Consider the following 26,520-nt stretch of genomic DNA (forward strand, 5'->3'; position numbering starts at 1 on the left):
AACAATGGTATTTTTGTGATGTTAGTAGTAACTTTGACTTTTGTTGACCATATGCAAAAAAATGTCACAGATCAGTATTATGACTAGAAGTGCGTTGTTACTTTTATGTACCCCTTTGAACTCTGTCTGCACTGTGAGATCCTCCTTCCCCACCCTCTGCCATTACATAATGTGCTGTGAGCCTGTGTCTGTCTCACAGCAGAGAGCTTTTAAAAAGGAGATGATTTATATCACCCTTTTTGATTTGTTTATAGTGACAAATCGGATGTCATGCTTAAATGGTACGTGCTATTTAAAAAGAGAAAAAAAAACAGTGGGATTGCTGCTGTGACGTCAGTCTGAGAATATATACCAATATATTACTTCAATTCCAATATGTGCATTTTGAAGGTGTCGTGAAGTATTACTAGCTTGAAAGGTCACCTCGTTTCTTATGTATTCAAATTGCATGATATTACTCAGGAGTAAAATAAAGAGGTGTAAGTTAGTGGTGAGCAGTTATATTCTGGGGTGAGGTGCCAGTTTCATTCTGTATAATTAATAATACACATTAACACCTTGTTGCTCGACTGACTCATTTAACATGGATTAGCGTTCAGGCAGTCTTACTGTGGTAGAAAACAGGAAGGAAATAATTTTTAAAACTTTAAGCTCTTCTAGATTGTGAAACTGTTAATTTTGTTAACAGAAAATCTGTTTCGGAGGGCGATATTCAGTCCTGCAAAAAGCTGGATGTGCTGATTTTAAATCAACTTTATTTTAAACATTGATTTAAATCGCCAATTAAAAAAAAAAAATCCAGGCTTTCAATGGTAATTGGCATATTGTGCAATATGGACCATAGTCCTTTGACTCTTCATTAGCTGCTCTACTAATAAAAGGTCTGTATCTATGGCTATTGCTTGCTGACCTAATTTAATTATGACTCGTGATACAAAGAGGCACAGGCAACACACAAACGGTCATTCTCTCTGGATTCTGGAATGATCTAACACCACACCAGTTGTTTCAACAGTGGCACCAATAGACTGGTGGAAAATGCACATTGCTTCAGAAACTGTTGGTAATGAAAATATGGTAGCGGTAGAGCAATTGCGAACAGCTGCAGCATCTTCAGCTTCAGTAGAAATATATTTGGGTTGGTGAAGTCAAAACTGAGAAACCGCTTGGGTAGTGACAAAGCTGCAAAACTTGTGTTTCTTTTTAAGGTGGTGTTCAGTAACTGTGTAGGCTCATTCAGATTTACAAATCGGGCAAGGCAATTGCCAACTATTGTAACTTTTAACATTGCCGTTTCTTTCCTTTTGCAGTTTGTTGTGATTTGTGTGTAGTTTGCTGTGCCATACTGTAATTGGTAACACTGTCAAGTCATTGAAATTGAATATATTAAAGATACAGTATTTTAAAAGAAATTTGTATTGTTTTTACTTGGTTTATTTGTTTGCTTGATCATTTTGTTTGATTATTTTTTTTCACACTCTGGCAAAAAGTTGTAGCAGCTGCAGGCTTTCTTAACCATTTGTATAATTAGGTTGGAAGGTTTAAAGGATACCTAAACCCCAAAATTGGAAGTTTACAGAGATGAACAATGTATTTTAACATTCATGGTTCAAGTGACCCCGACATTCCACTGCAGCTCTGTTACAAAGTAAAGCATTACCTCCCTGCTCCATAACTTTGCTGCTGCCCCTGATACAAGTCAAAGAGCTGAGCATGCAGTCATCAGAATATGGTAGGACACGACAGATTATGCTATAGAACAAACAGCTTTAAAATAAGGTAGAAATAAAACAGAAGATTACACACTAAATAAGTACCCTGTTCCAAAAAATGGCGTGGAATATAGATTATATGGAAACAAAAGCTGCACAAAAAACCAAGAGCCAAGTAGGCTTCAAAAACCAATATGTTTGAAGTCAGGCTTCAAACCCATTCCTAATTAAAGAACTCCACCAAGGACTAACAGTTACTTTTGGTTGGAGATGAGAGTTTGCTACCCCCTAAGTAAGGTAACACCTCCATGCATCTGTAAAAGGTTTTGGCAGGAGATGAAGGAGCGATTCTAGATTCATACTTGCCTTGGATTCACTGGATCTCATATAGCACAAAAAGTAACATACCACACTTCTCTGTCCCTTTCACAGAGCTCAAGCAAGTATCAATGCCTCTTCCTTGTAATCTTCATGCAAATAGGAAATTGGAGAGAGAGGAGTGTGCTGTAGACCATAATAGCAATTCCGTACTCCGTTTGCTATAAGAATTTTATGTTTTTGTACTCGACCAAAAAAACAATCTTAAATGAAGGGGAGGTGTTACATTATAAAGAAGGGCCAAGAATGTACAACTTATAAACCAAAACCATAGATATTAACGACAAATTTCTCCCACCTGTACCATAAATTGAGATTCATTTCCCCCTGAAATCATGCCTGTCTGATAGACCACCAAAAACCCCATGTACTGGCACCTTAGTCTGTTTGTCCATCATGCTTCTTCTGGACATTGTTTGACAGCTAAAATATATAATAAATAAATTGCACAACATTCTTCTGATTGCTGCTATGATTTATTTGAACTAGAGGGTTCATAGGCAGCCCATTAATATAAAGCTGTACAAGAGCTTCCTACACACATGGCAGCCCATCAAGCTGTTGTCTCAAGATTCCCACGCTGTGCATGATTTCATAATGCATGGGCCGAAAAAGACAGGGACCTCAGATAAGGATCCTCTCAAAATCAGGAGGATTGTTGGGCATGGCAGAAAATGCAGTTGAAAGACAACCACAGAAAAGGCCCTTCTTGCTTGTGTGTGCGTTCATCTTCAATATACTGCAATGGAGCTGAAAGAGTTCCAGCTGCTTCACCCAAGATGTCAAACAGCTGGACCCTGTGCAATTAGCCACACAGTAGTGCCAAATCTAAAAAATCCTGCTGCTCTGGATCAACCAGAGTGTGGCCAGCTTTAGTATCCAGAGATTTTGATTTATTTTACTGTACCGAAGAATAGGTTTCTGTAACCAGCAGATTCTCCTGTCTATAGTCCAGGTAGAACAAAACAGAATAATTGAGTAATTAAAGAAAAACTCACTGGGTAATCTCTCTTGCTCTAACTACCAAGAGCAAAGATGTGGAACCAGTGCACCTGGACCCCAGACATGTCTGACATGCTTTAATACTAGGAACTAACTCTTCTACAACCCCAGAACAACACACTGACACCTGGATCCCAGCTACGCAACGTTATCACCACTGCTTCGGTAGAGGCATACACAGGTATTAAACCAAGAAAAACACAAAGCTTTTATGATATTGAGCTATTGAGAGCTAGGAAATGAACGTAAAATTGTGACCAAGAACACTAGCATCAAAAGCATGTATAATTTATGCTGAAACATAATCAAGCAGGATAATTATCCAGTGGTTATAATGTTCCTCATTCAAAATTGTTACCATTTGATTGATAGAAACTGCAGCTGCTGCTACCACTGACTTTAACGCCTCAGTCTGAAAGGACTGTCATTTTCACTGTGCTGCATTATCACTGTCTGATAGTGTTGTTTATAGCCTAGGGAATCTGAGCCAAGCTAATGCTGGCTGCACATGGACTGCTCCTGCCACTCAGCATGACCTAAATAATCAATGGCCAAATTGGACAATATCCAGACAGTCTGTGCTCTGGGCCTGTTAGTGTAGTCAGAAAACAACCACACAACCAGGTCCACTGGGATCATCTTCTGACTGCTTCGTATGTTCAATCATTCAAAAATGTATTTTTATCTGGCATCGGGTTGATTTTGGATCCACACAACTCTGAAAGATTAGACCAACTGCACAATATCATTGCATGTGGCCAGTTTGAGAAAAATGGAGCAAAAAGATCACAAAGTGAAATCTAACCACTGTGCAGTCTCATAGCTCCAGCTATAAACCGCTTACAGCAGAGACAACTCGCAACTAAGGAACTAAGTGATGACATTAAGACAGAAACTGCTAATCACCACATTGACCACAGTATACATATAAAATATAAGTAAAGCTGTGGTATTAAATGTGGTAACAGTAAATGACTGAAAAAGTATAAAAGCTCAAACTATGACACCAGTGAAAGCAAAACTAAAGAGAAAACATCATTTTGTCACTACTGAGAAATGCATGATTCCAGTACCAAGACATGCGGTAGTGGGTAATAATGTCTAAGCTGCTTTGTTGTGATCCCTATGTTAAGTGGTAGATTGTACAGGTATGAATTGAGTAATTTTTATATATGTTCTAGAAATTAATATAAGATGCATCATATTAAAAAGCTTGTCTTATATTACACACTGTATAGATTCCCAAATAAGCAGTCAAAATAAACAAATATTAAAAAAAACTTTGGCTTGCAAGATGCCCTTACACACAGATCTATCCACTTATATCAAGTTGTAGAAGGGATTGATTCCCAATTGAAAACACTTAGGACATTTGCATGGGTTCTGACTGATGTACACTGTGAAAGGGTTGTCATTTTACACAGTGCACCATGCATTAGATAACTAGAAATTAATGTACCACTACATTTTAAACAAGAGTTGCCTTACTTAAATAAGCTATGAATAACATTCACATATACATGTACAAGTTCCTATATCAACACAAATTGAGGAGGTGCATTGCAAGTGTAATGATTGTCATTTTTGCAGCTGAAGGGGGATGTGCCCATGAAATGTGGATTTTTCAAGATAAAATAGGAAAGCTCATATGAGCATATAAAATGTATCTTGTTTGTAGGCTCACACAGAGAAAGATTAGGACTTTGACCACAAGAAGCATTGTTAATAGAGTATGGTGCACTTAAGCGAGCAAAAAATAGAGGACTTGAAATATACACATTGTAATATTGGATTCAAAAAATCTGACATAAGCCACCGGCTGTTGACCATTTTTGATGGGAGCTGGCTGTGTAGATCATGATGGTCATTAAAGCTGATAAACATTTACAGCAATCATTTGCTTGTCATTACTATTGTCATTTATTTACATAACACCACCATCTTACAGAGTGCTGTACAGAGGATAGTTTAATAATCCACATGAGTTCCTGCCCCACTGGAGCTTATAGTCTACATTACCTATCACACACACTAGGGTCCACCATCCTGTCCACTGCTAACTAACCGGACATTATATTTTGGAAGAAAACTGGAGCACCAGGAGGAAACCCATGCAAAAGGGGGAGAATTTAAATAATCCACAAAGATAGTGCAATGTTAAAAACTTAATTTAGAGCCTCAGTACTGTGATGTAGGATTGCTAACCATTGTGCCATTCATTGCCATGCTTAGATATACTGCCAATCTGTACCCACCCAAAATATTGCATTGCTTGCAAATTCTTAAACTACAAATAGTTGGCTTCTAATGTTCAGATATTTTTTTCCAGGGCTGCACTAGGATTTTCCAAATTATATTCACTAACATATTGTGAATTAAAGAGCCCATACCATAAAAGGAAGACATGAAAGGGTATTTATTTTGCTCTCGTGTACAAACCTATACTCAAACCATAGTGACAAATAAGCTTTTATCTTTATAGACAAATTGAGTTTACGCTGTTGCTAGGATTTAAGTGCAAATTTGCACCTTTTGGCAATGTAAACAAGTAACCCTAAATGAGGCTGTAAAGCATATGGGGCAAACAAACCCTCACTCTTAACAGTAGAAAGTGATAATAGGGCCTTCCTCTTTGTTAACATTCAATCTTGTTTTGTTATTGTGTTTGCTCATAATTGTGAAGTGTTACTGGGTCAAAGCGCCCCACTAAGCACTTTACCTCATGAATCAAACACTTTTTCCCCTACAGATTTCAAGCTGGCAAGTAGGGCCCTCTTAACGCTTTGTATGCCTGGTTATTATTTTCTTACTGCATTTGTCCCCAATTGTAAAGCGCTATGAGTATGCTAGCACCATTTTAATAAATAGGAGATAATATACTGCAAAAACACATTGGAAAAAGGCATATTATGAAAGTGTACATTAAGAGAGCACCCAAATGCTAAAATAATAGCAAAATGCAGTCAGAGACAATATTTAGAATGCCTGCAGTATGGAGGTAGCACAAGATCCTTTTATATAGAATAAAAAAGCAAGTCAACAAGAAAAGACTATGCACAGATTGGCAGTATATCTAGCCGTAGCACAATGGTCAGCAATCCTGCGTCACAGTAGATTAAAGTAAATTCTGACCAGGGCACTATCTTTGTGAAGTATGTATGCTCCAGTTGGCTCCTAAAACATAATGTCAGGTTAATTAACAGCAGACAGGATGGACCCTAGCGTGTGATAGGTAATGTAGACTGTAAGCTTCAATGGGGCAGGAACCGATATGAATTATTTTTTAGTTATAAGGCGTCACAAGATGTGAATGGCGCCATCTCAAACTATCCTCTGTTCAGCAGTTTGTAAATGACAAACATTATATGAAGTTATATGGGGGTAAGTTTAAACTGAAGTATAGTACTTTGCCTCTAGCAAATTTTTTTTTAATCTAATATACACATTGCTCTAATACATAAGAACATATCTCAAACAATTCAAATAAACAACTTAAATTCATTCAAGTCAATAGGATGGAAAGTCACCCCATTGTAGAGGGAATATGGATTTAAAATGTATTATCTGCTCCTTACATATTTCATTGTTCTATACTTTTATAAATAAAAAATTACTGCAAATGCGATTTCTTTAATTGTTTTACCAACGACTGAAAGTTCCGATGATCATGCAGACTTGTGTGATCTGTTCTCTTCATCTCTCATAATCACCTGCCAAAAAGATTGACTCTGCACACACGTGCCCAACATTATTCCATCATCGATACCGATTTTTAGTCTGTTTATAAAATCAAACGGTACGATAAAACATGATCGTGACAATGTACACACTAATGTGTTATTGGACCTAACAGTCATTTAGTTTGTGATTGGCATGATTATTGGTTGAAAAACCTGTATTGTGTACGTGTACTTAACTTAATGGTCTAAATTAGAGATGCTCAGGCTCAGCTCCCCAAGAACTGAACACACCCGAATTTAGCAGATCCGAGCTCGGCAATTTCATGCGCCCTCGGATTTGAAAACTAGGCAAAACGTCATTGCTACGTAGTCGGCTCTCGCGAGCTTTGGATAGCACAGTTCTTGGCAGTCTAGCGCACTTGGGCAGCGTCATAGGTAAAAAAGAAAGAGGAGGGGTAGCAGTGTTCTACAAAGTCTCCAGTGACATTCAGGAGAGCTCCATTGCTAATTGTCATTGCTGAAATACAAATAATGGGTCTGGCAGGCTTGGTCTTCTAAATCTGCAGTCTTTGTTCGAAAGTGTATGAAAATAATATTGTGACTTGTGAGGTGGTCAAAATTGACTGAAAATTACTTTAAATTAGTGTTATAATGTAGGGGGGGGGGGGGGGGGGGAGAAAAAAATATGTGATTTTAGCAAAAATAAATAGGGAATTTAGAAAAAAAAATAATCAGAAGAAACCGAAACACGCAAGGACGGTTTTGCCAAAACCAAAACACAAAGTTAATCCAGATCCAAAACCAGATTACGGGGTCAGTGAACACCTCTAAATAGGGGAAGAACAAGTGAAAGTTTAGTTTCAGATAGTGAAGCTTATCTATAAAGCAATAAGTATTGCTCCCTTAAGTCAGTCAGGAACAAGCAGTTATGCGTTATACAAGTAAATACATGGCCATTGGGATACGCCCAGCCATGTTTTAGGATCAGCTTATCAAGATTTAGAACTCAACATTTACCTAGCACATAGCTTACAACCAGTGGTGGAGCTACCACTGGTGCCGTGCACCAGGGTCATGGATATAATGGAGCTGGCTGCATGGCAGATGCAGAGGGTCAGGAAGCTCCAGTTCCCTCCTCCCCACACCAGTGCCCACAGCTCACTAGTTCAGTATCTGCTTGCAACCAATTTTATGTGAGCATATTTATGTGTCTGAAGTGGACTTGTATGGATGTGTTCTTTGGTTTCAGGGCTGTTTTTTTTTCTGTATTTGTAGAATTCGGATCATAACACTGTTGCGTGACATTCCCATCAGATGAAAATGATTATTTGTATTATAAGTATCCCCCTGTGAAATGGGTATATAAAACACAACCAAAATTACTACTGTGCACCAATCTATCAAGAAATAAATATTTTGGAACTAAAGAGTTCAGAGAAGGGCGACAAAATTGATAAAGGGCATGGAGTCATTAAGTTATGATAAAAGGTTACCCAGTTTAGGCATGTTTACTTTAGATAGAGGGGATATGATTACTATGTACAAATACATTATGGGTCAATACAGAGAATTTTCATGGGAACTTTTTACCCCAAGGATTATACACAGGACACGCACTCACCCCCTAAGGGTAGAGGAGAGGAAGTTTCACATACAACAAAGGAAAGGGTTCTTTACAGTAAGGGCAGTCAAGATATGGAATTAACTGCCAGGGAGGGTTGTGATGGCAGATTCTATTGATATGTTAAAGAAAGGGTTAGATGAATTTTTAGCGAAAAAGTGTATCCAGGGATACAACAGTCAATTAAAACGAAGGATAGTAGTGAACACAGTATAAAAAAAAACCAAAAAACAAAAATTATGACGCCAATATTGGGTCTGGAGGAATTAATTCCAATTGAAACAGATTGGCGGTTGGTTAATCTGAATCAATTTTGAAAATATAATTGAGGGATCGCAGGACATCCAAAATAGGTTGATCTTGATAGACTGGTGTCTTTTTTCAACCTCATCAACTATGTAACTATATGCTCTGAGTTGATCAGCTTTGCCAGGTGAGGAATAACAAGAAAACATTACATATTATGGGCCACTTATGACCTGAATTGTATTAGCCATATTGTTACAGTAGTTTGTTTCTCTTGTCTCAGTAATAAACCACGCATATCTGACCTTAAGTGAAGCAAAATTAAACTTAGAGATTAAAATGTTCTAACAAACTTACAATAAAATGTTAAAAGAAAGCATCATCCACAGAATCAGTTCAGACATAGCCACAAGAGGCCTTTGTATACTTTTTGAAAACAAAAGAAACTAGAAAAACACACCTTGAGGGAAGGGAAAAAAAAAGCTTGGGCGAGTGCTGACACATCAGCTCCCGAGGCCAGTGTTCAGATATCTCCAATCAGAAGCCATATGTAAAACCACACCAAAAGCCAGGAAGTGTGCAAAATATGGAACTGAAATCTACCATGCATCAAAGCCACACTTTTCTATAAAGTGTTAAAAATAGTGGGACACCAACAGATACATTTCCAATAAAGGCTTCAAAGGAGTCCAATTTGAAAACATATGAGGATCAAAGGCTGTAAATGGAATTTTAGCTTCACAAAGTAAAAATGTGTTCCACAACCTGCAATTTTATTAAGTACATACACACATACTAGTCCTCACTACTTGCAAATGGACAGAGATAAAAAAATGTGGCATTTAAAGATTACATCTGAGAATCACAAATACAATATATCCTGGAGCAACGTAACCTAAATACAGCACAGACAGATGACATCTATGGGATAACCAGAGAGCAGTAATAAGTATTTTAGTCTTCAGCCATGTGTGCTTTATTTGTGGTGGTCGGTCTAGTGCCATAAATAAACACTGTACTGAGCAGGGCAGCACAAAAGTGACGACCCCCCCCACCACCACCACTCCCAGGATGTCCTGTGCTCTCCTCCCACTGTACATTCCTACAGGGAAACTCCCTGCTGCCTCTGGGGGTGGAAAGGACAGTGTATACTTTATGCACAATACACAGTACAAATAAAGCCAGTGCCATATATCAAACAGCACATATATAAACTAAATAAACTTCCAGGGTGCCAGGGAGTATGGAGAGCAACATGGGCCACACTGGATATGATTCTGAAAACATACTATAGCATGCATAGGCAACATGAGGCTTTGTGTAACACCCAACATGGGCAGGGCATCCTTGGACTTGTAGTTCCACAAGTACTTCATAAAAGCAGTTTCTTAAGGTTGTACATCAGTCTCGGCACCAACCTTCACATAATCACATCACACTTTATCCTACAGCATATATCTCCACCCTGCAGTCACTACAAGCCCCGGAGCTACACTACGGCTCAGCTGTCTCGCCTGGTTTCCGCTGCATTGCGGGTTGCGGGTGATAAGAAGGGGGTGACATCTGGATATCTCACCTCGGGAATGGCGCCCTCACAGCCGCGGCGCAGCCGGGTTTGGTGTCAGACGTGAGAGACTCGGCTCGCCCTCCGGTATTCCCCCTAGGAAGCGGGTGTCGTCTTTGGAGAAACGCTGGTCCAGTCCCCGCAGGGTCGGCCTCCTCTCCCTGACGCGGCCGCTGGCTGTCTGACTAGCTGACTGGCCGCCTCGCCGCTGCTACTACTAACGGTTTCCGAGCACTGCGCGGTGACGCACCGAGCTCGCGCCCTGTCCTCACGCTCCGCCGGCCTCGCCACAGGAAGCGCATTCCAGGCCCATGACGTCACGGGGTAGGCGGTAGTAATCCGGCTGGACACGTGGGTGGGTGCGCGCTGATGGAGGGAGAGGGGCTGCTGCCAGCTGTGCACAGTAAACCGGCTGACGGCTGTGTTTCTGGCAGATACCAGTGACAGCATCCTCTAGTCATAGATTTCCTAACAACTTTATTGCTCAAGTTCTAAAAATATTAAATGCTGTTCTAGTTCAGTCTCAGGGGTAACAAAACAGTAAATCCCCAGAGACCACTCTGCCACCAACAAGTTGATTTGACTTTAATGCAAAAAAAAATAGTAAGTTTGGGAAATGTACACTAAGCTTAAGATAATTGCTGCAATATATACTGGAGATTATTTGAGACCTGGAAGTCTATTCTGGCTTTCCACTGCTTTTGCGTAGGGGGAAGGGGACCTCCAGTGAACAGCAATTGGCAGCATTATTTAAATGTCTAATAAGAAGTTTCTTATAGTGAGAGATCAACTTACTCGTGAGGTTCAACAGCCAGATTCCTGGTCCAAAAAGAACAATACGACCCAAATTTTTTTTTGCTGAAAGCTCTTTTACCTGGAGCCAGAAGGTAGCTAGTCTGGGCAGCTCCACCAAATGTGCAGCAGCTTTCAGACTCCTGAGCTGTACCTCCAGCAAAGCCCAAAGAATACAGAATGCATCTTAGACAGTTTAGAGTTGCTTCTATACCATCTAGAGAGGATCTTGAACTATGTTTCCAATACTGATAGGCTTAAAGAACTCCTCTAATTGGAAGATCTTGGGCCAGAACTCGTCAGTGTCTGACCTGTCTAAATCGTGAACCCATAATTTGGCATATCCTGGGAGTGAGTTATACAGATTTTCCATTAGCATTTTATAAATAACAAAAGTGTGTTTGGGATCCTAAGGAGCACAGCACATGACCTCTTAAGATGCCAGGGCCCGGGCACTTCGGATAGAATGTTTTTTATTAAGGAGGAAATGTCTAGCCTGCAGTTACAGACAGAATTCAGCTATGGATAGGTTTAATTTTCCCACCCTCCCACTTAGGATCACCCTTCTGGTTAGACAAGGTATCAGACATTCCGGGATTCAGGGGGGAATGTTCAGGTTTTGTGACAGTGGTGTTCAAGGAGACAGTGGGGTGGAAACAGATTTCAGATTCCTCAGCTTGGTCCAGCAGTGGAGCATTGGATCAATTGTGGGATGTGCCAATTGTGTTGAGCCATGGAAAAATGCTACTTCCAAGGTCTTGACCCTCATTTGCCACCCATTGCTTGGAGATCAAAGCCCGTGTACATTCTAGTACTTTGGTGAACATTATTGCCTGATGAGATTTAGAGAAGAGAGGAAGCTGAAGACCTCCCTGAGACGTCCTTCTAGTCAGGATATCTTGTGAGATCTGAGAAAGTTGCCGAGCCCAGACAATACATCTGATAGGAAGTGTCTTAAGGAGGTATAAAACTTAGGGTAGAGTGTTCATCTTAATGTTTATCCTCCTTGGCCAGGGTAAGCTACGGGAATGCCATGGGCAGAGCTCCAAATGCAGTTTAGAGATTAAAGGGATGAATTTCGCCTTGAACAAGTCTGTGGGGACTTTAGTGATAGTACACCAAAATATTTGATATGTGTGGAGTGTCAGATGAAGGGAAATGTATGCCATTCAGTGTGACCTGTGGGATAGAGCGCTTTAGAGCTACATTTTTGGAATTCTCATATATGTATAGATATATACACCCCACCCCCACCCCAAAAAGTGCCTCTATTTCCAGTCTTTTACAAGTGTATTTTTCTTGCCACTTTAAATGTTGTGGTGGCATGGACATTTAGAAGTGGCAGTACAGAAAATGTACGTGAATGGAATTTGTTAGTTTTACAATGAAGACAATAGGAGACCACTGTATACCAGCCCACTTACCACTGGTGGTACACATATATTGCACTTAATCTCTCTTCAGTCTGTCTATACTCCATAAAATAAATCTTTACCACTTGCATGTTATCTTCTCTTGGAACGTTTTCCTCTGTGGAATAAATAGCAGAATTGATAGTTTACGCACATGTCAATAAGTGCACAAACATGTCGTGAACATAGAGAATTTACAGTTATTTATAAGGGTTAATCCATCACATAATTGTTTGGAATAAGGCCTAAATCATAGCTGCAGTGTAAATATGGTATATCAAATGAATCCATTGATAAGTTGAGCTACTAAAGTGTAAAATGTAAAGCCAGAGAGTCTGTTGTGTGTGTATTCGGGGGCTCTGCACATCCCACTGTTAGAAGATAGCAGTGCCACCTGTAGCAGCTTCAAAGGCCTCTGCGGTGAGAAATATCCTGACACAAGTTAGTTTTTGGACACTGAATAGACTTTGTGGGGCCGGTCACAGCTAGACAAAGACAGCATTTGAAGGCCTATACAGGTATTTAGAAATATGAGCTTCAAAAGGAAAATGTCATCATAGTTCATATTTTGGGAAATCTGTGTCCTACTCCATACTGAGGAGCAGATATCACACCAGGGTTGTGAATGACAGGTACAGGCAGTGTCCAGGAACAGCTATAAACACACATATTTGGGAAAGGTATGTCGCATTGTGATAATTTCCTCATGTTTGGTTTTTAAATGTGCAGGAGATTATGACCGATTTATTGATGGGGGAGTTATGTCTCTGGGATATATCTGTAAAGAATTACCCAAGGTCAAACTTTTGAAATATTTGTGAGCAAACTATAGTGACACCCAGGGGACATCCCTGCCCCCTATTAGCATTTAACACTGCCCCTGTGAATGCCATCTCAGTTCTTTTTGCTTAACAAAACTGTGTTTGGAAGGGGAAAATTGTCAATCTTTTGGGAAGTCAATCATTCATTGATAAGCTGTCCATCTTTAAGCCAATTTCCCTTGGCTCAGAATATACCACTTCGATATCAATTATACTCTAATCTAATCCTTTTTATTTTAAACTGTTTTGCTTGTGCATATTATGCCAATTGTTATTAATTGGTTTCTTTTATATCTGAATGCCCTGTACTTTGTATATTATATCTATAAATTTAGTAAATTGCGTCCTTGATAATCTAATAAATCCATTAGCCTGTTAAGAAGAATATAGCTTGGCCAAGTTAACCCTTTGAATCCCGGTGTGTGATTTGTTGATACATTTTAATTAGCAAGCTTAGTGTGTGCTTGCATTTACATTTGTGTAACAGTCTGGAGGTGTTACGAGTTAACCCTTTGTTTGCTGGTGGGGACCTTGTTAGCCTGTGGTGGCTAGAAGCCTTGTGTGCCAGTGTGGGACAGTATTTTGAGGGCCTATTGCCCGTATTCAATAGGTGGTGGCAAACCTGAAGTGTATAGGGGTGCGAAAGCGCAGTGTGTGGGCGATTCAGTAGGTCTATAATCTGTGTGATAGGTAGAGAGAGACCGTGGGCTGGAATCGTGTGTGACCTCATACAGCCAACACCAAAAGTCACAGCAGCTGGGAGCATGTTCGTGACACTACATATTATTTTACTTAGAGAAAGTTAGTTCCTGTGTGTCCCACGTTACAGCACTATATGTTCTTTGATCTGAAGGAACTTAATCTATTAAATTGCATAATTATAGGCCTTCTAAAACTGAGTTTTCTTTCCAGAAATGTGTATTGACTTTTATTACAACGTATAAAGCAGGTAAATACATTTATGTTGTTACTGGCACTAATCATTACAGGAAGCAGAAAGATACAACTACATTGCTTGCCTGTGGTTTCCTTTTAATGTTACCTTTGTGGAGTACCTCATTACAGTGTTGGTTTCTGATACCTCACACCAAGAGATCAAAAGGTGCACGGCCTTTGTTTACCTGCTTCTGCTACTAACATGATAGTACTAGAACTAATATTACATAATTCACTGTATAGAATGAATAATAGTTATGTCATCTATAGGATAATGCTGCAGAAAGCAGAATACTTGGTTATTGAAAGGTGTATTAGCAGCATTATTTCACTGTAATATGTAGTTTAGAAATAGTTTATATATTTACAATCAGTTTATTACCACAATGTATGGAATAATTTACCCTTTCTATGATCATATAATACAGATCATGAAACTCAGAGGTAACTTCTAATGTCAACCAGAATGAGCAGTAAGGAGTACATTGTCTACTTTAATACACTCCTTGTTTTTTTGCAGAAGTTGCATATGCACTTTTATTTATATTTTATTTTTCTTACCTTAACTTTTGAATGTATTTTTGGTAACTTTGTGGTAAATGTTTCTATTTCTTATGTGACCAGCTGTGTACATTGGTGGCAGGGCTGTGCTATGTTTGATTTAGACAGCATACATAACAAATGCAAATGTTATTTCCAGAAACATCAATGGCCTGTGTCCATTGATGTGTATCATGAAATAATACAGGTTGGATCAGAACTTCTGAAGCTTGCCAAATTACCTGTACCTCTAGTATATTGCTCCATGGGAATAAATGATACTTTTTTTTATTATCACTCCTCAAGGTAGTCTGTTTTGTAATGTAGGTAATGCAGTATCTGAGCATTGTACAGTCATAAGTGTGGCAAACTGTTGGTGTTAATAAAACGCAATTGCGATAATTGTGTTTGATTTGCGTAGTAACCAGCCGTTATACCTGTGGTTAGGGTGTGGGAAAGGGGGAAACTGAACATTCCATCCCATTGCGTTCACTTGCAATGGATGCTAGTGAATATTACAGGTAGCGTTCCAAAATTCACTGCTGTGAAGTGGATATGCGGTATTGGTTCCATCCTATACCAGTTTTTGTTTTTACCAGCATTAAACTTTGCTGGTAAACGCATGATGTTTACTGTGTGTTGCTTTCTAGAATTTATTAGGCCAAATACCCACAGAGTTACAAACACTTTTAGGTGATGGCTCTTTAACAAACGGTTTACTTATGGCAAATAACACAGTAGTCACCCCATGTTGTGGTAATACAACTATAACCATCAAACTGTAGGCCCTATCCATTGTTTTAATATCTCTGGTTAAAGCCTTCAGGAAACGTAAGAAACCTCCCTTTATTTGCGTTCAAGGCTACCATTAGGTGACCCAGCATCTGGGAGTGGCTAAAAGACTGAGCAACATCATCTCATTTATTTAGTGTTTTTACTTTTTCTGTCATTGCAGCACTGAGTGCCGCCGGCTCTGTGAATTTAAATTAAGCATCACCATTTCTCAATGGTCGACAATGGGGAAGTGGTGGTGTTCAATTACCCATAATGATACTGCTGGCTGCTGCTCCTCTTTGTCAGTGATAGGAGGAGAGTCTAGCGCCACACTCCCAGCTTATTAATAATATCCGGCAGCGGTACTCCTCTGCCTGCCCCCTCCCATTCCCGCTTACCTCACACAAGGTGAGAGGTAGTAGCGGGTGGGCATTTCCCAGGACGGTGGGTGCGTGGAGGGGTGGCACCTAGTACACTTCCACCAGTCCCAACTGCATCCTCATCCTGTTGTATGCGTAGTAAGGCTATAATAAGTCTATCGTCTTTTGAGGAAGCATAAGTAGATATTAAAAATAAACACAAAAACATTTTTGGGAAGTGGCACATAGTATACACGTTTTCTGGCGAGTTCTTCACAAATATTAAATTTTCCCTTCTGAAGCAAACATGTCTTTGCGACTCAAGGGGAAGTATCTATAAAATTGTATGCAAGCCTTTAGTGTGGAAAGTGTATAGTACATTGACAACTTGTTGTTTTGATATTTACAGTTAAAATATATATATATATGTGTGTGTGTGTAGCTAGCTGGGAAATAGGTTTGGATCTGAGACTCAGGATTGGTAATTTAACCTCTGTGTTTCGTGGATTGTGGACAAAATCTCAGCACCCCAAAAAGATTTGTGGCGCAGTGGTTGAACTACCATTGGTGCAGCAGGTGCCGTGCATCGGGCCCATGGAGATAATGGGGCCCGTTGCATGGCAGATACAGAGGGTCAGGGGCCCCGGTTCCCTCCTCCCTGCACCGTGGTCCACAGCTCGCTAGTTCCGCCTCTGCTGTGGCGTGTTGGAAAGTTCCTATGGCTTCTTCAAAATGTGGGGTGTGGTCGACCGGATGGGTGTAGGGTTTGGAGAGATGCTTTTTAAAATCTTGGAAGCTATATTTACATACTCATAAGCCAAGGTGTAAATAACTTTTTGTGACATTTTTAAAGCATTGATATTATCCATTCTTACTTTGAACAATAGTTTTTGTAACTGTTTAACATGAAGGTGTGGTATTCCTATAACTCAGTCTTCTGTTTACAAAACTGCAGGGTGGGGGGAAATTTTAATATGGATTTTTATGGCTATAATAGTTACCTTGTTTACTATAGCACGGGAGAGCCAGTCAGTCACAAAGCTGATTTGTAGTCACGTGATGACAGTGGAGTAGGTTGGCTGCCAGCTGAAAAGAGAGGTTATCCAAAGCCTCTCTTCTCACTACATCATGTGATGTGACTGTCGTTGTCATGGAAATCAAATGACACTGAGAAAATTAATTAGCAACTTGAATAACAACTCAAATTAAAAATAAACAAACTTAGTTCTATACTTACAGGTAACCAGAGGGATTAATGGTAAAGAAACAGACCTCATTTTTTGGAATGCATTGCAGATTGAAGTTATTGATATTGGAGACGTCAAAGCTTTTTTACAAAGTTCTATTCATAATGTGGTAACACATATATCTATACTAGATCTGAAAAATACTGATAACATCAGCAAGACATAATACAGGAAGTGAAAACTGCAAAGGAAAGTAGACAAAACAAATCCAATTTGAAATATCTACAATTTCTTAAATGGCAAGTACACTTTTTTTGTTAAATTTGTAAAATATACTGCAAATATAATCTCTAGTCTTTTTCTGATATTAATTTGCTGTAGTAGAGTGTATATAACATGCACCTTTTCTTCTGGGTTTCAGTCTTCATGATCAGGAATCCTACACCTGTTCCCCACCTCCTACATGAATCCTATGCCTGTTCCCCACCTCCTACAGGAATACTGCGCCTGTTCCCCACCTCCTACAGGAATCCTACGCCTGTCCCCACCTCCTACAGGAAACCTACGCCTGTTTCCCACCTCCTACATGAATCCTACGCCTGTTCCCCACCTCCTACAGGAATCCTGCGCCTGTTCCCCACCTCCTACAGGAATCCTACGCCTGTCCCCACCTCCTACATGAATCCTACGCCTGTTCCCCAACTCCTACTGGAATCCTACGCCTGTTGCCCACCTCCTACTGGAATCCTACGCCTGTTCCCCACCTCCTACAGGAATCCTACGCCTGTTCCCACCTCCTACAGGAATCCTACGCCTGTTCCCCATCTCCTTCAGGAAACCTACGCCTGTTCCCCACCCCCTACAGGAATCCTACGCCTGTTCCCCACCTTCTACAGGAATCCTACGCTTGTCCCCACCTCCTACAGAAAACCTACGCCTGTTCCCCACCTCCTACAGGAATCCTACGCCTGTTCCCCACCTCCTGCAGGAATCCTACGCCTGTTCCCACCTCCTATAGGAAACCTACCTGTTTCCCACCTCCTACAGGAATCCTACGCCTGTTCCCACCTCCTATAGGATCCTACCTGTTCCCCACCTACAGGAAACCTATCTGTTCCCCACCTCCTACAGGAAACCTACGCCTGTTCCCCACCTCCTACAGGAAACCTACGCCTGTTCCCCACCTCCTACATGAATCCTACGCCTGTTCCCCACCTCCTACAGGAAACCTACGCCTGTTCCCCACCTCCTACAGGAATCCTACGCCTGTTCCCCACCTCCTACTGGAATCCTACGCCTGTTCCCCACCTCCTACAGGAATCCTACGCCTGTTCCCACCTCCTATAGGAAACCTACACCTGTTCCCCACCTCCTACAGGAAACCTACGCCTGTTCCCCACCTCCTACAGGAAACCTACGCCTGTTCCCCACCCCCTACAGGAATCCTACGCCTGTTCCCCACCTCCTACAGGAATCCTACGCCTGTCCCCACCTCCTACAGGAAACCTACACCTGTTCCCCACCTCCTACAGGAAACCTACGCCTGTTCCCCACCTCCTACAGGAATCCTACGCCTGTTCCCCACCTCCTACAGGAATCCTACGCCTGTTCCCACCTCCTATAGGAAACCTACCTGTTCCCCACCTCCTAGAGGAAACCTACGCCTGTTCCCCACCTCCTAGAGGAAACCTACGCCTGTTCCCCACCTCCTACATGAATCCTACGCCTGTTCCCCACCTCTTACATGAATCCTACGCCTGTTCCCCACCTCCTACATGAATCCTACGCCTGTTCCCCACCTCCTACATGAATCCTACGCCTGTTCCCCACCTCCTACAGTAAACCTACGCCTGTTCCCCACCTCCTACAGGAATTCTACGCCTGTTCCCACCTCCTACAGGAAACCTACCTGTTCCCACCTCCTACAGGAAACCTACGCCTGTTCCCCACCTCCTACATGAATCCTGCGCCTGTTCCCCACCTCCTACAGGAAACCTACGCCTGTTCCCCACCTCCTACAGGAAACCTACGCCTGTTCCCCACCTCCTACAGGAATCCTACGCCTGTTCCCCACCTCCTACAGGAATCCTATGCCTGTTCCCCACCTCCTACAGGAATCTTACGCCTGTTCCCCACCTCCTACAGGAATCCAACGCCTGTTCCCACCTCCTACAGGAATCCTACACCTGTTCCCACCTCCTATAGGAATCCAACGCCTGTTCCCCACCTCCTACAGGAATCCTACGCCTGTTCCCACCTCCTATAGGAAACCTACGCCTGTTCCCCACCTCCTACAGGAAACCTACGCCTGTTCCCCACCTCCTACAGGAAACCTACGCCTGTTCCCCACCCCCTACAGGAATCCTACGCCTGTTCCCCACCTCCTACAGGAATCCTACGCCTGTCCCCACCTACTACAGGAAACCTACGCCTGTTCCCCACCTCCTACAGGAAACCTACGCCTGTTCCCCACCTCCTACAGGAATCCTACGCCTGTTCCCCACCTCCTACAGGAATCCTACGCCTGTTCCCACCTCCTATAGGAAACCTACCTGTTCCCCACCTCCTAGAGGAAACCTACGCCTGTTCCCCACCTCCTACATGAATCCTACGCCTGTTCCCTACCTCCTACATGAATCCTACGCCTGTTCCCCACCTCCTACATGAATCCTACGCCTGTTCCCCACCTCCTACAGTAAACCTACGCCTGTTCCCCACCTCCTACAGGAATTCTACGCCTGTTCCCACCTCCTACAGGAAACCTACCTGTTCCCACCTCCTACAGGAAACCTACGCCTGTTCCCCACCTCCTACATGAATCCTGCGCCTGTTCCCCACCTCCTACAGGAAACCTACGCCTGTTCCCCACCTCCTACAGGAAACCTACACCTGTTCCCCACCTCCTACAGGAATCCTACGAATGTTCCCCACCTCCTACAGGAATCCTATGCCTGTTCCCCACCTCCTACAGGAATCCTACGCCTGTTCCCCACCTCCTAAGGGAATCCAACGCCTGTTCCCACCTCCTACAGGAATCCTACACCTGTTCCCCACCTTCCACAGGAATCCTGCGCCTGTTCCCACCTCCCACAGGAATCCTACGCCTGTTCCCCACCTCCCACAGGAATCCTACGCCTGTCCCCACCTCCCACAGGAATCCTACGCCTGTCCTCACCTCCTACAGGAATCCTACGCCTGTCCCCACCTCCTACAGGAATCCTACGCCTGTTCCCCACCTTCCACAGGAATCCTGCGCCTGTTCCCACCTCCTACAGGAATCCTACGCCTGTTCCCCACCTCCCACAGGAATCCTACGCCTGTCCCCACCTCCCACAGGAATCCTACGCCTGTCCTCACCTCCTACAGGAATCCTACGCCTGTCCCCACCTCCTACAGGAATCCTACGCCTGTTCCCCACATCTTACAAACCTACGCCTGTTCCCCACCTCCTACAGGAATCCTACGCCTGTTCCCCACCTCCCACAGGAATCCTACGCCTGTCCCAACCTCCTACAGGAATCCTACGCCTGTTCCCCACCTCCCACAGGAATCCTACGCCTGTCCCCACCTCCTACAGGAATCCTACGCCTGTTCCCCACCTCCTACAGGAAACCTACGCCTGTTCCCCACCTCCTACAGGAATCCTACGCCTGTTCCCCACCTCCTACAGGAATCCTACGCCTGTTCCCCACCTCCTACAGGAATCCTACGCCTGTTCCCCACCTCCTACAGGAAACCTACGCCTGTTCCCCACCTCCTACAGGAATCCTACGCCTGTTCCCCACCTCCTACAGGAATCCTACGCCTGTTCCCCACCTCCTACAGGAATCCTACGCCTGTTCCCCACCTCCTACAGGAATCCTGCGCCTGTTCCCACCTCCTACAGGAATCCTGCGCCTGTTCCCCACCTCCTACAGGAATCCTACGCCTGTTCCCCACCTCCTACAGGAATCCTGCGCCTGTTCCCACCTCCTACAGGAATCCTGCGCCTGTTCCCCACCTCCTTATCACATATGAGTTATTGGGTTTGAACAGAGTATTGATAACATAGGTCTGTGAAATTTAAGGTATTGAAAGCTTTTTTTAATAATACTTTTATATTCTTATTTATACTCCTGTGTACGTCAAGAAATAGTGTATAAAAAAAATTACCACATCACATTAAACTATAAGGTTACATACATTTTTAAGAAAAAAAAAGACGTTTAGTTGTTCTTGACATATTTATTGTGAAATACGAAGAAGTGTAGATTATATCACTGTGTTTTTGTCTTAATTACATAATAAAATAACAATAAAATCTAACAATAATAGAAGCAAAATCATAATTATCGAAAAAATCGTTAATATCTTTTTTTTGTCTTCAAATTACGTTTTGTCTCTTTTTGCTTATATGTTTTTTCTGTGTATCATCCAGCAGTAGTCAGCCATCATGCTGACGTCCCAACGACCCTGGTATCTTCTTTCTACATCTTTAACGTCCTGGTGGAACCATTCACCCTGTTCTTCACTGTAGTCTCTGAGATTATTCGGGAAAAATTCAATATGGGAATTCAAAAAATGTACCTTTAAGCTCATATTGCAGCCAAGATTTCTATAACTATTAAGCATTTCCCTGACAATTTCTTTGTAGTTTAGATCCTTGACATTGCCTAAAAATTTTGAAAATCACTTGTTTGAACGAAGTCCACACTGAAAATTCCCCAATATTCATTACACGCCCATATGTCCATCTGTTATTAACTTTCTTATGTCAGGGCCTGTAAAAATGCCTTCCTTCAGTTTAGCATTGGATAGATTATTGAATTTGGTGCAAAAATATTTGAAAGTTTCTCCATATATAGGCAGTGATTTTACAAATTGTTTCATCAGTTATAATTTTATATGTAGAGGTGGAAGAAAAACTTTATTTGGATCTACTAAACTGGATTTGAGGACATTATTTTTTCCAATTTCTAAACTTTTTCGAGCTGGCCAATTGTTTTTTTGGCAATGTAAATTTTTAGCTCTCCTATCCCATTCACAGCGAAAACATGGGAATTTGGTGTAACCTTGTTGCTGGCCAAGTAGCATGTATAAAATTTTAAGATCTCCACATATTAACCAGTTGTGTCTTGCATATCCAATCAGTTCCAAAACAGTTTTCAAATTTTCATATGTTTCTTTAAGATAGACTGAATGTGCTAATGGTATTGACGCATATGTGTTGCCATTGTGCAATAAAATGGTCCTTAATCTGGCACTGGGCGGGGGGAAGTTTTATGATGAGAACAGAATTGCAACATTCTATACTACTGACTGAATTCATTTAAGATAATGTTTTATAATAAATGTAGGCAGAATATATTTATTATTTTAAAGAATATGAAAAAAATTACTTATTCATAAATACACGTTTTGCTGAAAAACATGATATGACATGCAAAAATCGGGAGTCATTTTCGTGTTCAGAAGTCAATAATCTATAAGTATCAAATAAGTTCGTTAAAAAAACCTTTTTCATCACAGACCTGTGTAATAGCTTTGTTCTCTAATCCATTGACACCTGATGACATCATATATGTGATGCAGAGATGTGGGCCGTGCATATGTCAATATTTTTTTGCGTAAGATACGCCCCTCTGTACTGCGCACCAAAAATGCAGGCGCATACGTCCATATATGGATTTCTTTGTATCATTGACTGTGTCCCCTTACAACTGGAGAGGTAAACGGGGGCTGGCAAGCGTAAGCAGAGTACAGTAAGGGGATTTCATGTAATTGCGACACAAGTAGATGCGCTCATATCCCCAGATACAACTTTTATAAGACGTATCTCTTGCGGGTGCTAGAGGGCTGGTGCAATAATACACAATGATAATGATATGCACACTAGCTGCTTCTTATTGGCTAATTGCATGTACCTCCAGCTACTTAATTTAGTCGCGGCTTCATTATGTCAGTGCACAGCTGTCTATTTGCATTACTTAACTGACACTTCCATTTGGACTACTGCAAGATAAAAAACGATTCCTATTTGATTTTATAATGGTAAACAGCAAATGTGTAGGTGTTTGTATTTAATTACATTTTATGTTGAAGATGCATCTTTTGCATTTATTAATTACTTAAGTCAATATTCTCTTGTGTATATGATACTTTATTACATTATCATCATCATTTATTTATATAGCGCCACTAATTCCGCAGCGCTGTAGAGAGAACTCATTCACATCAGTCCCTGTCCCATTGGAGCTTACAGTCTAAATTCCCTAATACAGACACACACAGACACAGACAGACAGAGAGGGAGAGACAAGGGTCAATTTTGATAGCAGCCAATTAACCTACCAGTATGTTTTTGGATTGTGGGAGGAAACCGGAGCACCCAGAGGAAACCCACGCAAACACAGGGAGAACATACAAACTCCACACAGAAGTGCTAACCACTAAGCCACTGTGCTGCCCCACTATTTTATTGTGTACAAATAGTGATAAATGCTAAAGTTGCAGTAACCTAAAACTGTCTAGCAACACTACTGTGGAGCATAAGTACTGTATATACATTTATTACATCTGATGTACGTATAGTTGACATACTACTGTCTTGAGATGTATTCACCTTAACGTGCACCTAAGTATGCTTTTTTGTGCGTTCAGCTCTTCCTACGTACGTTTGAAGTACAAATGCATCCACCTCTAAATTAGTCCCTTTGGGTCTATTTATATTGCACATTTAACAAAAAAACACACAAAGGTATACTTTAGGTACAGACACTTCATCATGATCATGTGTGATTCTTACAAAGTGCATGTGTCCATAATTAACCTCCTATTTAACTATAATTTTGTTTAATGGAGAATGCAGTGCCTTTAATTTACACTGGGATGTTTCTGTGTGTAGACAATGTAAGTTAGTTTATATTACACAGTCTTGAAATAGCTGGCTGCCGCTGGACGGCTAACTCTTACTTCATCTCCCAATTTTGGAGTCTTCTGAAGACTCCAAAGAGACAGACCTTGGTGTATTCAGGGCCTCTTGCACATGGGGCAGGAATGAGGGATGTCACTTACAAGAGGCTGATCAAGCTGAAACATTGCAGGTAGTGACTCAGAGGGATGTGAGTCAGCTGGACTGGCAGTTCTGTAAGTGATTGACTCGCAAGGGAGGTGATTCAATTATCCCAACAGAAAGGCAGACATTGTACAGTTCCTATCTAGGAAAAGATAACATTAATTTCTATTGAACACCATACAGTCATAACTACTCTGTGTCTGGAGACAACCTAGTAATTGTGAATTTAAAGGTTTGTTCCTCATAAATCATAAATCTAGTTACATTATTACAATCATCCTGCATCTATGTTCAGAGCATGTTCTGAGGCTATATACAAACCCGAGAGAACATACCCCTGACATTGTAACATTTGGTTGAATTAAAATATTTTATTTTTATATGTTTGAATATGTATTTTTGAATTAAATTTTATATGACTCATTCTGATTCACTGAAAAGAAGTGGCGTTTGTTAAAGCAATACAAACAAGCTACCAATGAGATTATAAAGATATAGTAGATAATATAACAACTTAATCCAAATCGCTCAGGAAGGGGCTTTAACAACCCCACTAGCAGTTTTAAAAAATGATTAGAAGCAGTGCAGGGCCTCCTGAAGCATAGGTAAGTGAGATTCTCTTATTCATCATATGTCACTTAAATTTACCCAAAGTTAACTTTTTAGTTTTGGGTGAAATTGTGCTTTAAATTTTTCATTTCCAAAGACATTGATACCAAGATATTGTGTTGTTTTCAAGTGTACAAATACTCATCATGTCAGTACTGCTAGACTAGAGAATAGAGCTAGTTCATTGTTATGGAAACTTTTATGCAATGTTTTATTAAGCGGTGTCATTATTATGACAGAATCAGGGGTTAAGAAAATGAAAATATAAATATATAAATACACCCACAGATATGAATTGTTCGTAATATAGCCATTTTATACAAGTTCCACCAGGGGATAACTAGGCTGCATCTACTTCAAACACCTGGCATTGTGCTACAGGATATTGGATAAAATAAGCATGTCACCTCTGTTGATGGCCCCAGCTATGCAGAGGACATCAGACTTAAGGTCCCTTTGAAGTATTTGAAGGTTGTACAATATGCTTTATATAGGAACTAATATACATCAAAACCAACTTGCACATAATGTATTGTGGGGATCTCTGACAATCTATAATCAGAAAACTTAGTCCCGTGAAATATGTCATGCTGAAATGCCAGCTTCATTGAGAAGCTATAGAAATAAAGTATAGTCCCAAATAATGTACCTACTATTTCTATGTTTCATATGAAAAAGTATGGAAAGTTATGACCTGTTTGGTGATTGTCATATTTATTTGTATCTTGTTCCAAAAGAGAAATAACTGTTATTAAAAGTCCTGAATAGTGATTTAGAACACAGGGTCATAAACACTGTTGCGAAAACCAACAAGCATACTGTCACACTCCGAACCTAGAGTCTGGCACCCTCTCTTTGTCCTCTTTGTCGCTGTCCTCACTCTGCTTATGGGATAGAGCGCTTGGTACTTCTGCATTCTTATACCTGTGGTCAGATGACTGTTTCAGATGATGACTGTATGAAATTATTTTCACAAGTGTCGCCACGAGTGGCGAAAGGGGAGCGAAATACCCCTATGCCTTGAGGAGCGGAATTTAAGGGCTAATTGTAGCCCACTGCATAGGCAAACTGAGGGGGGGTTCCTAGTGTCTTGAAACCCCCATCCCAGCCTGGGGCACTGTATGTTTGAGGTGGCTGGACCCCACTCCCAGGACCAGTCACTTTGCAGCTTGTGTGCAGATCATTTCTGTCTCCACTGTTCATAGCCCTCTCTCCCCTGCTGTGTGTCCCCGCCCCTCTCTCCCACTGCCTGCATGTCTCATGTGTGCAGTAGAAGGACACATGACCCATCACTAGATGAAGCGGGTAAGTATGAGAGTGTGTGTGTGGGGGGGGGGGCTCTTGTGCGCTTTTAGTGTAAGTGGGGGGATTTAAAGTATAAGTACAATAGTTCCTTTGTAAACATAGGCTTTTTGGTGTAGGGGGGTATTTTATGGGGTGTGGAATATTAATTTTAATAGTAGGTTGGGAGTGGGAGCTTTTAATTTATTGGTGGGGTGAAGGTTGGGTATATTTAATGTAATAGTGGTGTTATGGCAGACCTATTAAGGGTGGGTTGATGGGACTATTCATTTAATGTTGGGGTGGTTTGGGTGGTATTAATTGAATGTGTGGCTGAGTTTGGGGAGAAGGAGAGCTATTTCTTAAAAGTGAATGCTAATTATTTAAGGTTTGGGAGGAAAAAGGTTTATTTATTAAATGAAAATACTATTATTTTAATGTTGGAGTTGTTTGGGGGGAAATGGATCTTTTTTTTAATGGTAAATGACATTAATATACTGTCCGAGTTGGTTACTGGGAAGCCTAATTATTAAATGTGGGTGCTTTTGATTT

The 26,520-nt window shown here is 41.2% G+C and overlaps 1 protein-coding gene and 1 long non-coding RNA gene across 2 annotated transcripts in view; both read right to left on the minus strand.

The window, feature by feature from the left end:
- ITGB1 (integrin subunit beta 1) overlaps positions 1-10,511 on the minus strand; it is a 29,647-nt gene extending 19,136 nt beyond the window's left edge. Inside the window, exon 1 of the mRNA XM_075212049.1 lies at positions 10,216-10,511. The gene's annotated coding sequence lies outside the window, so the exon portion shown is untranslated. The remainder of the gene's footprint in view (positions 1-10,215) is intronic.
- A 1,914-nt stretch (positions 10,512-12,425) lies between these two features.
- Positions 12,426-26,520, minus strand: part of LOC142157642 (uncharacterized) — a 37,083-nt gene continuing 22,988 nt past the window's right edge. The window contains exon 3 of the long non-coding RNA XR_012692540.1: positions 12,426-12,525. This is a non-coding gene — a long non-coding RNA (uncharacterized LOC142157642). The remainder of the gene's footprint in view (positions 12,526-26,520) is intronic.

This window comes from Mixophyes fleayi, chromosome 5 (genome assembly GCF_038048845.1).
Source record: "Mixophyes fleayi isolate aMixFle1 chromosome 5, aMixFle1.hap1, whole genome shotgun sequence".
NCBI lineage: Eukaryota > Metazoa > Chordata > Amphibia > Anura > Limnodynastidae > Mixophyes > Mixophyes fleayi.